At 41.4% G+C, this 11,904-nt stretch overlaps 1 long non-coding RNA gene across 1 annotated transcript; it reads right to left on the reverse strand.

Annotated features, from left to right (window-relative positions):
* Nucleotides 1-8,333: 8,333 nt before the first annotated feature.
* LOC139052887 (uncharacterized) lies at nucleotides 8,334-11,498 on the reverse strand. Its single transcript, XR_011510100.1, has 3 exons — nucleotides 11,251-11,498; nucleotides 10,557-10,619; nucleotides 8,334-8,554 (listed from the first exon to the last, which is right to left on the reverse strand). It is a non-coding gene; the product is annotated as an uncharacterized lncRNA (long non-coding RNA).
* Between the last annotated feature and the right edge of the window lie 406 nt (nucleotides 11,499-11,904).

The following is an 11,904-nucleotide window of genomic DNA, read 5'->3' on the forward strand; positions in this document are numbered from 1 at the left end:
CATACTACGCAAGGGAGGCGCTCGTCGCCGCCAATAGCGCGTCCAGTATTCGGGTAAACGCAAGCGCAAGCCGACCGGGCGGAGGCGCCAACGTGAAAGGCCTGCACGGTGCAGCCACCTGGTGGCACATAGCTCAATCAAACACAGAACTAGTATACCAGTAACCAAGCGCATTATACTTTGCTGCTGGTGTAATTTTTTTGGCAGGAGCGTAATCGCGAACACGTTGTCCTTCTAAATGTTTAGTATGTTTTGCACTCGGCTACAGCAATACTAGCCCTTTGTTTGGCTTGTTAGGCTCTGCGCCACTAGGTGGCTGGACAGTGGAGACCGATAAGGCCATTCACGTACGTCTACGCTAAAGCGCCTGCATCGCTGCAATAGTAGTATGGAGGGTCTTTAGTTTACGCCTACACTCATTCGTCAAAACGCAGCTAGCCTGTGATTATCGGCATACCAGACACGCTGGGCGCTGCGACAGAATGCTCACAATGCACGCTGCTTCGATAGCTATCGCATGGAATACAGTGTCGGGCGGCTGCCGGAGAGGTTGGAGAGGCTTCGCGCGCTGACTACAAGACAACCGGAAGTAGAACACACGATGTCCCATCATGACGCATCACCAGTGAAGGCGGAGCTTAGCCCCGATCACTCGGCGAACGAGTGGAGGAGAAGAAACATGGCTATGGGGGAGGGTAACTTGTAATCGTTTGTAGCCATCTTAATATCAGACGGTTAATTCATACAAATTGTGGTGCTAATGTGTTACTGTAGTTGTACGATCTGAAGTGAAGGCGCTAAAATGACGGAGGACAAAGAAGAAACACGCACACACACACAGGGCGCCACTTCCAACAATGTTTAATCAGGAAAAAACGCCACTGATATATACTAGGAGCGCAATCACAGTTTCTCAGGGCACATTCGCGTTCAGGAAAAGTGGGCCAAACAGAGCAGTGCCTGAATGACAGGCTGAGGCAACACAATAACAAAGTGAACAATGGGAGGGAGGGCCACCTGGCAATTCATTGTAGAAATTGCATATGTAAGCCAGACTTCCACGCCTGCGCCGTGGTTGCCAGAAGCCATGACAAATGGGTGAGATTAATAATTGAGGCCAAAAGAATCATTGAAGCAGCTGATAACTGCGTAAGTGTTGCATCCATATCACTGTCACGCAATGAACTGCTTTTCCTGAACGCGAATGCGCCCTGAGAAACTGTGATTGCGCTCCTAGTATATATCAGTGGCGTTTTTTCCTGATTAAACATTGTTGGAAGTGGCGCCCTGTGTGTGTGTGTGTTTCTTCTTTGTCCTCCATCATTTTAGCACCTTCACTTCAGATCATGCTTAACCAACACGCCAACTATCCATCCTAATGTAGTTGTACCTTACGCGTCTACAAAATATGCGCAAACCGTTTCAGGGACCCTTTGAAGAGGAAAAGTAATGATGACAATAATTAGGACGAAAGAAGGAGGTGCGTTTACCCAAGTCGATTACGGCGTGGCAACTCAAAAGCGATGCGTCGAGCCCAATGGGTCGTAGAAAGGCCGTAGTTGGTATTGAAGGCGTAATCGATGTTGTACACGTAGTAAGGCTTGATTTTATTTTGCTCTAGGTTAGCTGCCGGAGCACAGTTTCGGGATTTTTTGAGATTTGATTTATTTGACCACATCATTACATCAGTAGAGAACCGAATGTGCCTTTATTGTGAACATAACGGGAAAAGGAGCTCCATGTTTAGTAGCTTGACTAGCACCGCCACCCCTGGTTACAAAGCAGCAACAAAGACACTGCAACTCTGCAATTCACAAAATTTCACCATCAAAAGGTAGGAAAAATCAATCAAATTTAATAACACATTTGTGATAGCATTCTTTAGTCTTACACGTAAATTTCTATCTGTTTGTTTGAATCGATTTATTAAGACAGGAAGACAATACTGGTTAGTTTAGTCCATAGTTGGTACGGGGCTGTGGAATGTACGAATGATCGGCATGGGGTCTTGTTAAGCGTGAGGACGGATTAAGGTGTTAGGTTTGCTAAATAGAGCATGTGGCGGACTTACGGAATTCGGAACAATAGGTTTTTCAGTTGTGATACTTGTTTCTTTTTTAATTCTAAATTTTGCAAATAATGCGGACGTATGTGCATTGTGCGGTAGACCCGCAATACAATGTAATCTGTTTCTTTTTCTTTTTTTGCAATATGCCTATAAATTGTGCAATGATTTCTTGATACCAGAAGCAAAAGCTAACTACAGTAACGTAGGTAAGGAGAAAAAAGAGCGTTATGCAACTTAAGTTCTTGCGAACCTGGTTGTAGGCGCGGACATTTTCGTAGGATAACCACGTCTTTGCAAAGTTTATTGCTTGGGTAAATTGTGTAATGTTCTGAGGGCATATACTCAAGAAACATAACACCCAGTGTATTTGTAAACGGCGAAACTTCTAACGTTATTTAGACTAATGGAATTAAGCATTTCGTTTTATCTGGATTTGGCCCGAAAAAGAACTGTTTTAGAACAATTAATGAGTAAGGGTATTTTTACGGTTTAGGTGCGTTATGATGATAAGACATTCATTCTGAAAATAATTGTGACGTCCGCATAAATTAAGTATTGTGTTCAATTGTCCACTCTATACAGTGTCATATTTAAGAATAATAAACAAAAGCGGGTCAGTACATTGCCCTACGGTGCACCGGATCTAAGCTTTTTTTTTTAATGCAGACAGTTCCTTTTTTTATATACACACCATTGGTATGGATCGGTCAAATTACTCTCAAATAATACTGAGACAACAGCGCGGTTTCCATGCCAATTTATTTTTGCACTAACGCTAGGTGATTTATTGTCAAAAGGCTTTCAAAAATCTACTTGAATGCCTAACGTTAATCTTATCACCTTTAGTTTGTTTAAGATTATTCTTGTTTGATAAAGTAATGCGCTTTGTGGTTGAAAAGTCAGGTATGAATCCGTACTTTGATAGGGTTATAACTGACTTCGTCAAAAACTATTCAGCCACCCCTCCCCCCCACCCCATTCTAATGAATATAACATTCTCTAATCCCTTTGAAAACACTTCTAACATTATAACGGGCCTATGATTTCAGAAGTTATTTTTGTCACTGCACCTGTTTATCACTGCTACTTTAGCAGTCTTCCGACGCTGATGAAAAGTATCGGTACCTAAGGCAATATTAGATATGGGTTAAATATGCACTGGAGAGGCCTATAGCAAAAATATTAGGCTATAGTTTTAAACCATCAACGTCCTCACTCATGTTCACCTCAAAGTGTCTAAAGATACTGATTATCTCATGTTCCTCTGCTGGCACAGAGAAAAGGGAATCCTGTAAGGGTGAGGGTAGATAGCTGAGAGCGTCGTCACCATAAGTACTTTGATCTAGTGCAGTAAGATGTTTATTGAAATGGTTAGGTAATTATTTTTCTTTCTATACCACATTGCATACTTTAGGTTCATCAATATTGTTATACGGTTGCCTTGAAGATATTAAGCCTTTAAATTGTTCCACATTTATTTTGCGTTTTTCACACTGTCAAACATTGTGAAATAATAGTTCCGTTTGGCTTGTCTGTAAATTGTGGTAAAATCGTTTCGATACAGGATGACAACTGGATCGCTCCCCATAAGAAACACATTGTAAAGCTTAATTTTCTCTTTTATCATTATAAGTATGGAAACAAAAAATACAGGGCTTGCGCACACGCCTACCCTGTTTTTTTTAAAAGCTTAGTATAAAAGTGTTTCTTATACAAGGTTATCATTTCTAAGTTTCAATAAATTTTAAAAAATAACCTGTTGCAGATAGCATAGTTCTAGTCCTTGAGCTGGATTATTCAGGAAGGCAGACACTACTTGCACGTGAAATCGAAACAGATGTTCAACTAATTAAAAAAACACTAAATGTACTTTAAATTATTTACTTCACAGCACATATTGCAATTTACGAATTCTAATTGGCGGGTTTGCACGGCTTATCCACAGTGAATTAATTTTAGAGAATGACGCCACTTGGGAGATATGCGCCATCAAATTTGCTTTGCAATGCACTGTTATACCACTTACCTTTTTAACAAAACTTTGCTTATGCATTCAAGCACAAAAGTAACTGGAACGCCCATGTATTTTGTTCCACACCTTGGGAAGAAATATCTCGAAACTGGTGTCATCCTGGAAATTAATTTCAAGTGGATACGCCTTGAAGGCTCAACGGTTGGAATTCGTAAATCGCAATATGTGCCGTAAAGTAATTTATTAAGAAGTTAATTACCTCATTCTTGTTAATCACTTGAATATGTGTTTCGATTTCTCGTGGTACTATTGTCCGCCTCTTCGAATAACCCAGCTCAAGGACTATAACTATCCTATCTGCCATAGGTGATTTTCAAAGCTACACACCCAATTATCACCCAGTGGACTGAGCAGATATCCATAAAACAGTTGCATGCTACGTCAGGCGAAAAAAGCCCAATGTATTTTCTCAGTTTAATAGGTTATTTTCCTCTCGGAAAGACAAAAGAAAATATGTGTTATTTTTTATTGTATCTGCGTAAAGCTTTTGTTGTTTCAGATACCTAGGCAAAACAAGGTATGTGCGCAAGCGATCAATTATTGTCGTCTCAAGAGCACCACAATGTATCTATTTGAACAAATCTGTTACACTTGGCACAATTCTGCCCGGGTAACATTAGAAAAGCAATTAGAAGCAAGGCGATCACACAATTCGAAGTGCTTGTTTGTGTTGTCTGCCATATCGATATTTAGGTCACCGCCCATGGTTCATATGTGTTGTTAATCATTATTAAATATCGAGTAGTTCTCAAGAAATTTCGGAAAACTCCATACTGCCTGTACACTACTGCGAATAGATTTTTTTCCTACCTTAAAGTATTCCTGTATGTGTTGAACAGCATGACATATCCTTCATATACTCGTATGTGATCCCACTTTAACATGTAGGCAACACCACATCCTCTCCTGTTTTCTTTATTCGCACAAATTAAATTATTTCCCTCGATATGAATACCGGATCATTACGACACCATGTTTCCGTTAACATAGTAATCGAAAATTGAAACTAAATTATTGAATAAAAGCAAGAAAGCGTTCTTCCCTAGACCGCGCCAACTGCGTGTCGATGTACAGATATATTAAAGGTTGATAGTACTGGAGCTCTGCCACGAGTTAGTTCAATGCAGCATGACCCGCCGTGCTTGCTCAGTGGCTGTGGTGTTGGGCTTCTGAGCAAGAGTTCGTGGGATCGATTCCCGGCCACGGCGGCCGCATTTCGATGACAATGTAATGCGAAAACACCCGTGTACTTAGATTTACGTGCACATTAGAGAACCCCAGGTGGTCGAAATATCCGGAGTCCTCCACTACGGCGTGACTCATAATCAGAAAGTCGCTTTGGCACATAAAACCCCATATTAATTTTTTTTTAATGCAGCATGGCTTGCATACGTTGCACTCATTCTTTCATTAAATGCAGGTAGGCTACGAATGCGTGCAAAGCAAACTTCTCAAAGTAAAAGTTCATTAACCGCATGAAGCGTGGATTTCATTACCCATAAAAAAATATTCCAATTACAGCTAGTTATACTTATATGCGAGGTGACAATTAACATCCAAAATTACTACCACACCTCTTGCTGCCTCGAGTGTGATTTGTAGATTCTAGTGCAAAACAATGGATTTACATTCACGTGTTCTCGCACTGAACCGACGCCGACTTAGCAGGTCTGGCATCTTATTGCAGTCCGTAAAAGATGTCGTTATTACAGAGATCGCGACATCTGGATGGATGCAGTCTCGCGAGTTTCGCGAAGTAACCATTCTTGTTGGAAGCAACACGTGCAAAGTGTTGTTGTCTGAGTCAGAGATGGCGGCACAGTGAAGCGTTTCTTTTTTCTTTTTTTTGCTTTTTTTTCAATTTGACCACACATGACGTCATAATCAGGATTTATCTTGCTTATCCGTCTCTTTTCGATTTATGCGCTAAGATTGAGTACGTCGCGAAATCGCGACAACAGGCTAAGAGAGGTTAACGCTAACCAGCCTATGTACACCACAAAAATGCATACATGCGTACCCGTAGTAAAGGGTTCGACAAAACATCGTCTGGAAGTAATCAAACATTGTCAGAAAAAAGTAACACTGGCCAAAAGCAGAAAAAAATAACAAAGGAACTACGCCAAGGACGGCATTCTGTACTTTCGCTCCATTGTGAACAGGGGACCCGTACGGGTTCGGAAACGCCAAGTTTTTCAAATCTTTTTTCTGCTTTTAGAGATTCATCATTTCTTTTTCTGAGTTTTTTTTCTGACAGTGCCATTTTTTATAAAAATTTAACTCATTCGTACTTAATATTGCTTTGTTTTTCCTGTCCGTCGCCTTGTGTCGTGTTGTACCCATAGGAAACTTCACTACGATGTCTTTGTCTTTCACTACGATGTCACTCTCTTTGTCTTTCGATATGGCACACAATGGTCGACATTAAAAATTAAAAGCGATGTCACGATGACTGTCTGCGGTAATGCGATAGCTTTGAGGCAATATAGCGACACAACGCATTGCCACCGTCGAAACGTGTAACGTGTGAGACATGTACTGCAGCGGGACTCGCTCCTATTACGTGCTTCCCTTAGAACACTCGGCGCCATCTAGCGCCACTGCCGCCAAGACTGCACGTGGCCTCCGAATTTCGTGGTGCACCGGCGCCTGCGAACGCTGGGAATCGTTCGCAAGCACCGATTTCTTGGGTATTTGGGTATGCAGAAAAGACAAGACGAGAATGGTAGCCAGTGCCCCTCATGGCTAAGCTGGTACATGTGGAACACCCTTTCAACACCTGCGGTTACTATGGCTACTTCAAATCTGCCGCCATGGCCATAAGTGGCACTGGCCAACAATCCCAGTACTCTTTCACATAAAAGTGCCCCTGAAAGTTCATGGGAGGATGGTCACCATGTTAACTCATTTGGCAAAGCACCACACACGTAATGCGAAAGCTGCAGGTTCAGCTTCCATCTGTGGAAGCGTTTTTTTCTCGACCACTTTCATAATATTTCTACGTTCTAATTAAACACAACAGTTAATTTCCCGTATTCTTTCTATGATTTCGTAACTTCATATAGTCAGTTAGTACTTGTGCAGTAAGCGAATTGGTTGTAGCGTCTCAAAGGTGCGCACTGCCATTCACAGATGACAGTGGGTCTTAGCACTTATGTCTAGCAAGGCAAAGGGGTGATACTACCCACGAAACACGCAAGCAGCTATTTGATGTCTAAAAGATGTCTTCAACGGCTAATTCAAAAGCCTAGTAGCTGTCTTGATGAAGACATTTTGTAGCCATGGACGTCTAGAAGTACTTCAGTTAGCCCTGCTAACGTTACGCTAAAAGTTGGCTAATGGACAGCTTGACAAGAAGAACTGAAGACTTTTATTAGACATTCCCTCAAATTTTTGCGGCAGCTCTTACAGTAACACGACGTTTGCCCACAGTTACAATTTATTTTAAACGAGGCATGGACATTAGAAAAAAAAAGTTTATATCGTCGGATAGAGTGATGCAGAGGTAGTTTTTCCAGATGTGAAACATGGGAATAGTGTAGTACAACCTCATTGGTCAATTTGTGCTTTTTAATTAGACCAATCAATTGAATGCCACCTGTCAGAATTATTTTGCAAATCAAACAAGATCTGCATTGTATGCTGATATACTTCCAGTGTTCACTCATTGACCTAAACAAGAACATCTCTGCGTGAAACACACCATTATTGACAAAACTTCGCCCTGCTGGGTCTCCACCAAATTGAAATAGTTTCTAGCAAAGAAAAATTTTGTCAGTGATGCTGCAGTTCAGGCAAAAATTATATCCTGGTTTCAGCTACAGGGGGCACAATAGCCTTACACCAGTATACGAAACAGAACACTGTGCTGCAATGAGTTAAGAAATAAAGGATAGTACACATCTGGAAAAACACTCTGCGAACCACTCTAACTAGCAATATAAATATATTTTTTCTGATGTCCATGCTTCATTTAAAAGTAAATTGTAACTTACTTTCCGGGTGCCTCTTGTAAGGTAACGCCAAATGCTTGCACAGCATCACGCAGAAATAATGGCCAGTTCTTCGGCATACCATCCATTAGTGAATTCCTTGTATGTTGCATGTTACAAGATACTGAAAGATAAATCATAATATGCTGTTATTTTTTTTTCATAAATTGTATGATGAGCTTTTCATGCATAAAAGGTGATTGCAAGCTAAAATGCAGCAAGGCATCAACTTCACACCATGTCACATACTCATACTTTATTACCTAATAGATTAGAAAAGATGCAGAAAGTGTAATTAAGAAGAGTGACAAATAGCAGCAAAGGTGATCATCGATAAATCTTGAAGATGATTGCCGCCGCTGCCAGAGTAGGCCAGCCTTCGTAGGAGAGCACTGGCTGCCCACAAAAGCTTGCTGTCACAGGCCACCCGTGACGGTTCTTGTATACATAGGAAAGCAATACCTGCACAGAACAGGAAAAAAAGGGCAAGGGAGGAAATGGGAATGTTGAAATTGGAACTTCAATTAGCAATACGTGCTACGTAAGAAGTTTGGCTCACATTAAAAATAAATTTAAGCATTCCTTTCTCTTAAATTACGGGTATCTTAAGGTATGTATGCGATGATGTTTAAAATGACTAGTATATTTCCTATCATGAGAAGCCAACAAACACTGACACCAAGGACAACATAGGGGAAATTACTTGTGCTTAATAAATTAAATAAACGATAAATTAATGGAAATTAAAGTGGATGAAAAAACACCTTGCCGCAGGTGGGAACTGAACCCACAACCTTCGCATTTCGCGTGCTATGCTCTACCAATTGAGCTACAGTGGCGTCGTTTTCCCATCCACTTTCTTGGGTATTTATGTGTCCTAGTAGAACACTGGGAGTGTTAGCCAGCGCCCCAACTCAGAGGCCTTGTTCCTGGCATATAGTCATTAAGTTGCATAGCAGAGTCAAAGTGAGCCTTTAAATTATTGTATGGTGTTTTGTGGTCAAAGTCTGAGAAGCTTCCTGCAAAATATAATCAGTTTAAAACAGTAATTCACTCTGCAGGTAAATGATGTACTAACTTAAGTTAAATGGCGTCTTATATTGTTGAACTAAAAGCAAGTTTGGCATTTTGCGCTGCCTAGCTGTTGCCTTTCTTTCAAACTTAAACAAGACACAGTACAGAGTAAGCAGGTAGCATGCAAAGGAGGACTGGTGATAAAGTAGTGTTCCAAAGTAACACTCCTAGTTGGATCAATCACTTTTGTTGATATACTTTCAAGTGACCCTAATTGGCTTCGGGCAATACCTCACACAAATGATGCAACACCTTGGATGATGCTTCATACAAAGTTGAAAGTATCTCATGATGTGATCAAACGATAACATTGCCCGCTGACTTGGAAGTGTTAACATGCTGTTTGCGTGAGAAAGTGCGAAGTGATTCGTATAGGTGGCAAATTATCAGTGTATCTATACTCTCAGGTAATTCTGAGCATCTATGCTGACTTGCAACTGAGAAGCTACTGCACACAAAAAGGTGTATTCAAGTAATGGTCCATGCAGAATAATTGCCCACCTAGTGAAGAGGCAAATGTGGCAGGCTAATGGGCCAGGGCAAATAGATTGATAAATTCTGATAACACATCCAATGATATTATTGAAATAGGTGATAAAAAACAGCACAAGTAAAATTGCAGTCATGACAAAATTTTAAAAGCACCTCTGCAAACTGCCGGAACCCTCAGCATCATGCCTGTTCTACACGCACATATGTTGCAGCGCAATCTATATCTCAGACGCAGGCGCATCCACAGATCACTTTGTGATCTCCTCACAATAAGGTTAAAAAACAGTCTGGCACAAGCTACTTGATGCGATTCATTTTGCAAGCACCAGCCAAGTGCTCATGGTGGTAGAACGAAATTGAAGTTTGTCCTTGTATGGAAGCCTTGGCCCATGTTTTATCAATTCTAGCGGCAAAGCACACCTTTTACAGCACACATAAATCTTAAATAAGACTGCTTGCTGATGCTGTACAGTAAGTTCCTGTAAAGAAACTAAATCACACAGAAAACATTTAGAATACCAAACTAATCAAATACTGGCTTGAATACATTTGTGCATTAGGGAAGCAAGGTGTAATGTACATACACTGTTGTAGAAAATTTTTACTCATGTATGGAATACTTCTATGACACAGCAGAGTTAATTTGTGAGTTCTTACATAGCAATGACTACCTACAGGTAAATTTTGTAAGGCTTAGGGAAACTAATTATTAGTAGAACTGTGTATATACACTGGCACTGAGAAATTGGTTATAATAGTGGCAGCTTATAATGGACCAGAGCTAAAAAATGGCCGTTGGTGAGACACCAACTAGCTATTTTACCACGAAGCGCTCCCTGGCCTTAACCCACATAAAAAGCACTGGGAGGACCAGAGAGGGTACAGTACATTGGCTCACACTGATCATGATGAGGTCCCGTCATCCAGCTAGCGCCAAGGTACAAGACGGATGTCCAGCCGTCTATAGAGTGAAAGGGACAAAATAAGATAGCATCAAGTCAGTTGAAAGGCAGATTTGCAATTACACATAAGGTGACCCAGTCACAGTCATTCATTAATAAATGCCAAGCTGTTGTGATTTCACTCCCAGATGAAGCACCTACTAGGTTAAAGGTTTTGCTGCTTATTTAGAACAAAAGTGAAATTTGTACATCAGCAGACGATTTAATTTGGAATTGTATAGATGAAGTAAACATTGCAGTTATATTTTTTGTTTTGCTATAAAGTGGGATAGCTACAAACTGCATAGTCACTGACACACCCACGCACACGTAAGTACAAAAGGACACAAAATAAGGCGAGTTCAGTCTGGTTCAGCATTACAGCCAGCGCGTCATCTTCGAATGCACTCCTTTCGGTTGGCTCGTGCTACGTTAACCACAGGCTAACAAGCAGGGCAAAGTTCTGACTGTTGTTGCGGAAGTCGTGGAGCGCGGTAGTGCTGAACGGCTGAACACAAGCAGAACCCTCGTATAAAAGTAATGACGAAAACTCGCAGGGCAGAAGAGCCCATATATCAAGAATTGCCGCGGGTAACACCTAAATATATTCACATTGTTGACGAAAAACGAAGCGCAATGTATTTCACTTACCGGAAAAAGTGTTATCCGAACGTGCGACGTACAAAGACGCACCGAGACACGAAGGCGGCGAACGCAGATCCCGCCTTTGTGGTAGTAAGCCGTCGGCGAAAACACGCAATACAGCCGATGTCACGAAGCACTGATGCAAAACACACGGCAAACAGCATCAGCACAACTAAATGACTCCAGTTAATATCCAGTATAAATGTACAGAACGGCTTGAACAACTGGCATAACGAACCCACGACCGAGACATTGCGGGCGGGAGTGGCCGTTTTTTTTTTTTCAAACTTCTTGCCTCCCAGTGTTTCCAGCACAGAATGAGATGTCCGACAAATTTGGATTGTGCCGCCGAAGTGGTCGCAGCGCGGTGGCTCTGTGACACCGCTGTGCAACACCGCGCGCGGCATTTCGCTCCTGCTGCTGCGCGAGCATAGAATGGTTTCCAGGCGTCGTATGCGCACCCTGTATGGAAAACAATAACACGCCCTTGATTGTTGAAGTTCTGGTGTGAAATTATTTAATATTAACGCCAATTAACTTATGTTGCTTCGAACGAGTTCGATTTGTCTGAGGCGTCTTTTATTCGCTAACGTCGACGGCCGACGGTAACCGCACATTTAACACGTCGTTTGGCATTTTATGCACTTTTAGATAAAAAGA

Source organism: Dermacentor albipictus, unplaced genomic scaffold, assembly GCF_038994185.2.
Source record: "Dermacentor albipictus isolate Rhodes 1998 colony unplaced genomic scaffold, USDA_Dalb.pri_finalv2 scaffold_42, whole genome shotgun sequence".
NCBI lineage: Eukaryota > Metazoa > Arthropoda > Arachnida > Ixodida > Ixodidae > Dermacentor > Dermacentor albipictus.